Raw genomic sequence first — 5,738 nt, 5'->3', positions numbered from 1 at the left:
AGCTTCTAGAAACAATAGACTTGTAAAGTGACAAGATACAAAGCTAATATTAAAAAAAACACCATGGTTTTTCTATACAAAGAGAGAAAGAGAAAGAGAAGAAAATGATATTAAAAAGTAATCCCACTCACAATTGTGCCTCAGAAAATCAAGTAACTTGGAGTCAACTTAACTAAAAAGATGAGGAGGGAGCCCTTTACAGAGCAGATTGTCTAAGAAAATGTAGTAGAACTCACTAGTGAACCATCTGAGCCAGGGTTCTTGGAAGGTTATTATTATTATTATTATTAAAGTTTTCTTGGTTGTCATTGGTGTGTTCCAGTTACCTACTTCTTTGGAGATTATATGACTCAAAATATTTATCCTTTTCTTTTAGGTTCTTGAGATTAGTAGCATAGATCTGTCCATAGTCACCTCTTATAATCATTTGGTTTTTTTGGTTTTTTTTGTGGTTTTTGGGTCACACCGGCAGTGCTCAGGGGATACTCCTGGCTCCATGCTCAGAAATTGCTCCTGGCAGGCACGGGGGACCATATGGGATGCCGGCATTTGAACTGATGACCTTCTGCGTGGAAGGCAAATGCCTTATCTCCATGCTATCTCTCCGGCCCCTCTTATCATCATTTGTATTCAAAACATGTCTGTCCTACTTTCTCCAATTTCTTCTCTGATAATATATGTGAATTATATTGCGTGTGTGTGTGTGTGTGTGTGTGTGTGTGTGTGTGTGTGTGTGTGTGTGTAGCAAGATTCTGTAGATCCTACTATTTTGAAAGAACAACTCCATGTTTCATTGACCTTTGTGTTGTTTTATTGATTTTGATATCACTGATCTTTGTTCTAATGTTTATTTTATTCCTTTTACTGACTTTGGTATTCAATGGTTGTTTTTCAAGTTTTGAGGTTGGGTAGCTGATATAAATTTCTCTATTCTTCTTATTTTTTGTTTTGTTTTGATTTGTTTTGTTTTGGGGTCACACCGGCTGTGCTCAGGGTTTACTCCTGGCTCTACACTCAGAAATCGCTACTGGCAGGCTTAGGGGACCATATGGGATGCCAGGATTTGAACCACCATCCTTCTGCATGCAAGGCAAATGCCCTACCTTCATGCTATCTCTCCGGCTCCTCTCTCTTCTTGATGCAAGCCTGTGCTTCTTAGTACAAATCTTATGTACCTCATAGTTCTAATATTCTGTTGTTTTCTCATTTATTTTAAGACTTTTTAATCCCTTCTTTGGTGCCTTCTTCAATCCAAAAGTTATATATCAGTTAAGTCTTGGAGGTTTGGAGGTTCTGTTATTTTTTGGGTTTTTAACCACAGCTGACTGTGCTCAGAATTTGTTAAAGATAATTGCTCATAGATAACTGCCAGTGAAGCTTGGAAAACTGTATGTGGTATTCAGAATAAAAACTGGGTTGATTGTTTATTACCTATTAGACCTTCTCTCTAGCACCAAAGTGTTTGAGGTGTTTTACATTTTTGGTTTTGGTTTTTGGGCCACACCAGGCAGTGCTCAGAGGTTACTCCTGGCTCTGCATTCAGAAATTGCCCCTAACAGGCTCAGGGACCATATGGGATGCTGGGAATTAAATCTGGATCTATTCTGGGTCTGCCACGTAAAATGCCCTACCACTGTGCTAACACTTCAGCCCACTTATTTTCTTAATTAATTTTTTCATGACATTGTTATCTGAAAAATGCTAGCTTTGTTTCTATTTGTGTAATTTTATGAATAAAACTTGCATTATGTCCCAATATCTCATTTACTGTAGTACATGCTCTATATGCAGTAAAGAAGAATGTGTATTTTTACTTTTTAAGGATAAAAGGCACTCTATATCTCACGTGGTGCTCATTTCCATATTGATTTTTCTGTTTGATCTGTCCAGTGGTGAAAGAGGTGTGATAACATCTCCTGCTACTGTTGTATTGCCATCAATATATCTTTCTAGCTCTGTTAAAGAGTTGCTTTATAAACTTTGCTTCCATTAAATAAGAACATATATGTTAATAAGAGTTGTTTCCTCTTTACTTATTGCTTCTTGGCCATTATGTGATCTCATCCATGTTCCTTATTATTTTGTTAATAATGGAATGGTTCTCCTGGCTCTCATCTCTATTGTCTCTGGATATTAATACCATATCTTATATATATACCACAAATGACTGTAATCATTCTATATCCATCCCTCTCCCTCTGACTCATTTCACTCAATTTACCTACCCATGTATTAACAAATATCCATGACTCACAGGAACTGGAAACTTCCTTCTGCCCCAGCAAGCTGCCAACTGGCTCCTAAAGCAAACGGACACTCTCATGGCCCACCATGCCTCGCCCTGGGAAGAAAATGCAGCCACCGCTCCTTTTTTGACCGAAATTGTTAAAAACAAACAAACAAACAAAAAAAAACCAATCCTCACTACATAAACTTTGGTGAATCTCAAGGCAAGTGTCATGTCCAGTTTTTTTTTTTTTATGTCAGTTGCTGTTCTTAGAAATCCATGGAAGAGCCATGTTCTTTGCTTTCAGAGAGAAAATGACACTCTTTTTAAATATTTTTAGATCATTGTGAATTACAAGTCCTTCATAGTTGTATTTCAGCCACATAGTGAAGTGACAGTGATGTAGGGCCATTCCCACCACTAGTGTTTGCCTCCATCCATCAGAGTCCCAACATGCATCCCACATCCACACCCATAACCCTGGTCTACTAGTGTAATAGGCCCAATTTCTGTTTAGCTTTGGGTCTCTTGATTCTATTGTAGTTGACTTTGTCTTGGGTATTTAGTTTTGACCAGTTTTTCTCACCCAATGCAGTTGACCGCTGGGTCCCATCCACTTTTATTTCTTCTCTAAATTTGTTGAAAGACATAGAATCTGAGGTACAAAAAAAAGTGTTCATGTTCCAAGGTTCTATGAAAAAGTCAGAAGCCCCTATATAGAAGATACAAATAAATTTTGGGAATGTTGCACCGGTGACTGAAACCCAACTACAATCATATTTGTAACCAAGGTGTTTAAGTAACGATATTAATATAAAATGTATGGGTTCTTATCCCTAGTAGATACAAAGTTGTTTCTGTAAATAAAATTTCCCCTATTTTAGTAAAAAAAAAAAAAGGGGGGGGTGGTGGTGGTGGTACAGATGTGACAGTTTGTTTCTTTTCTTTACTTTTCTTTCATTCTTTTTGTATAGGCACAGTAAACGTTTTGGAAATTAGAAAGAAAATACCCTTGATCTAAAATAAACAGGGTATCTCTACACATGAAGCATACTGTCAAAAAATTAACTACTGGCTATGGGCATACTAAGTGTCCAATCCCAAGTATTTCTTTATAGTCCCAGAAAAGTTCTATTCAGTCACCATTATTGTAGTCAGTCTTCTGTTATTATGGATCTTGGTTTTTGCACAGATCTATTATGCTGAGTGAAATAAGTCAGAGAGAGAGATAAGCACAGAATAGTCTCCCTCATCTATAGGTTTTAGAAAAATAAAATACTTTGTTTTACAATAATTCCCAGAGACAGAAGAAAGGAGGGCTGGACAGTCCATCTCATGACATGAAGCTCACCATGAAGTGTGATGAGTGCAGTTAGAGAAATAACTATATTGAAAACTATCATAACAATGAGAATGAATGAGGGAAGTAGAAAACCTGTCTCGAATACAGGTGTGGGTGGGGTGGAGAGGAGGGAGATTTGGGACATTGGTGGTGGGAATGTTGCACTAGTGAAGGGGGGTATTCTTTACATGACTGAAATTGTACAACTACAATTATATTTGTAATCAAGGAGTTTAAAGAAATATATCAATTAAAAAACAAATAATGAGATATCTAAACCAGTAAGATTGGCACATATCACAGATACACAGAGAGAGAGAGAAAGAGAGAGAGAGAGATCAATGTGGCAAGAATATGGATAAAAGGACCCTCATTCACAGTGAAATGTCAACCTGTCCAATTCATTTGTAAAACAATATGGACACTTCTTTTTTTTTTTTTTTTTTTTTTTTTGGTTTTTGGGTCACACCCAGTAACGCTCAGGGGTTACTCCTGGCTATGTGCTCAGAAGCTGCTCCTGGCTTGGGGGACCATATGGGACACCGGGGGATCAAACCGCGGTACGTCCAAGGCTAGCGCAGGCAAGGCAGGCACCTTACCTTTAGCGCCACCGCCCGGCCAATATGGACACTTCTAAAAAGGAAGAATTGAGCTTCCATATAACCCAGAACTTCTGATTCTGGATATATATCAAAGAACAACACTTGCACTTTTATGTTCATTGCAACTAATCATAATTGCCAAAATCTGGAAACAACCCAAGGGCCCAAGAAAAGCGTGACTGGCTAAAGAAGCTATTATATATAAACACAATCACTGTAAGATGAAATAATGAAGTTTGCTTGTCAGTGGAGGAATATTAGGAGTATCATGCTGAGTAAAGTTAGTCAGAAAGAAAAGGTCAGACACAGAATGATCGCACAAATATGTGGGATATTAGAAACACAGTAGGGAAATAACAAATGGTCCAGAGCAAGAAAAATTGAGAATAAATCTTCATTAGGAAACCTGACAGAGGGCAAGGGCATGAGGATACATTAGCATAATGGTGGGGGTAAGTTGACACTCTAGAAAAAGGAGTACTGCTAGATTAAGATATGCCTGAAATTCTACCTTTAACAATGTTGTAAAGCAGCGTCTATAAAAAATAAAACTACATTGTGATATAGCTGGACCTCCAGAGGGAAGTGAGGCAAATTCCCCGTCCTCCTGAAGTTCTGGCAGCGGCACACATCAGACCCAGATCTTCTCTACAACTGCTGCCATGCCAATGTCCCAGCTTCCAGGTTTCCACTAATCTGTGCAGACTCCTGGTCACCAAAATCTCCAGGTATGCTGGCTTTGTGGCTGACATTTTCTGTTTGACACCAGAGTGGAGCATCTCCTCCCCACTCTCACCCACTGCTTCTGTACTTCTAGAAGGCAGCAATGCCCATGAAACAAATGCCCACTGTCACTGTATGAGCTCATCCACCAGCTTCACTGATCCTTATGCAGCCATTTAGCACCTTCATAATTTTAATACTGACTTTCCAGTAGAGCCACACAAAATTGGATGTGAAATTCTCATAGAAGTCACATAAGCTCAACAAACAAAACCAATAGAATGCTCAACTAGCAAAAAATAGCTTGGTAAACCTTTAAACAATGACATAATTACCCCCAATGAAGTTTTCACACATATTTTAATGTTTTTTTTTCAATAATTCCATTACCATTCAGTAATATCAATAAATATTAGTAAATTACTTATACATGCTTCTGTGTGGTTGGAAAACTGGTGACAAGGGTGGAGGGAATGTTACACTGGTGACGGGATTAGTGTTAGAATGTTGAATGCCAATAATTACTGCTTTATCAACAACTCTGGAAACTATAGTCACTAAAATAAAGATATTTAATTTAAAAAAAAACAATGTTTGTCTCTGTGTGTGCAAGTGTCATTGAGAGATAGAATGTATGCCATAGAGGAAGGCTGGGTGAAAGGAAAACTGGGGTGATTGGTGGTGTGAAATGTGCACTGATGAAAGGATGGGTTTTGAAACATTGTATGACTGAAACTCATCTCTGAACTTTGTAGCTGTATCTCAAAGTTATTCAATTTCAAAGGAAAAGTTAAAATGTGCCTTAAAGCAGGCAGGATGCAGGGAGGGGTTAGAAGGAACCTGC

Source organism: Suncus etruscus, chromosome 9 (genome assembly GCF_024139225.1).
Source record: "Suncus etruscus isolate mSunEtr1 chromosome 9, mSunEtr1.pri.cur, whole genome shotgun sequence".
NCBI classification, from domain to species: domain Eukaryota; kingdom Metazoa; phylum Chordata; class Mammalia; order Eulipotyphla; family Soricidae; genus Suncus; species Suncus etruscus.
This window is presented reverse-complemented; position numbering follows the sequence as displayed.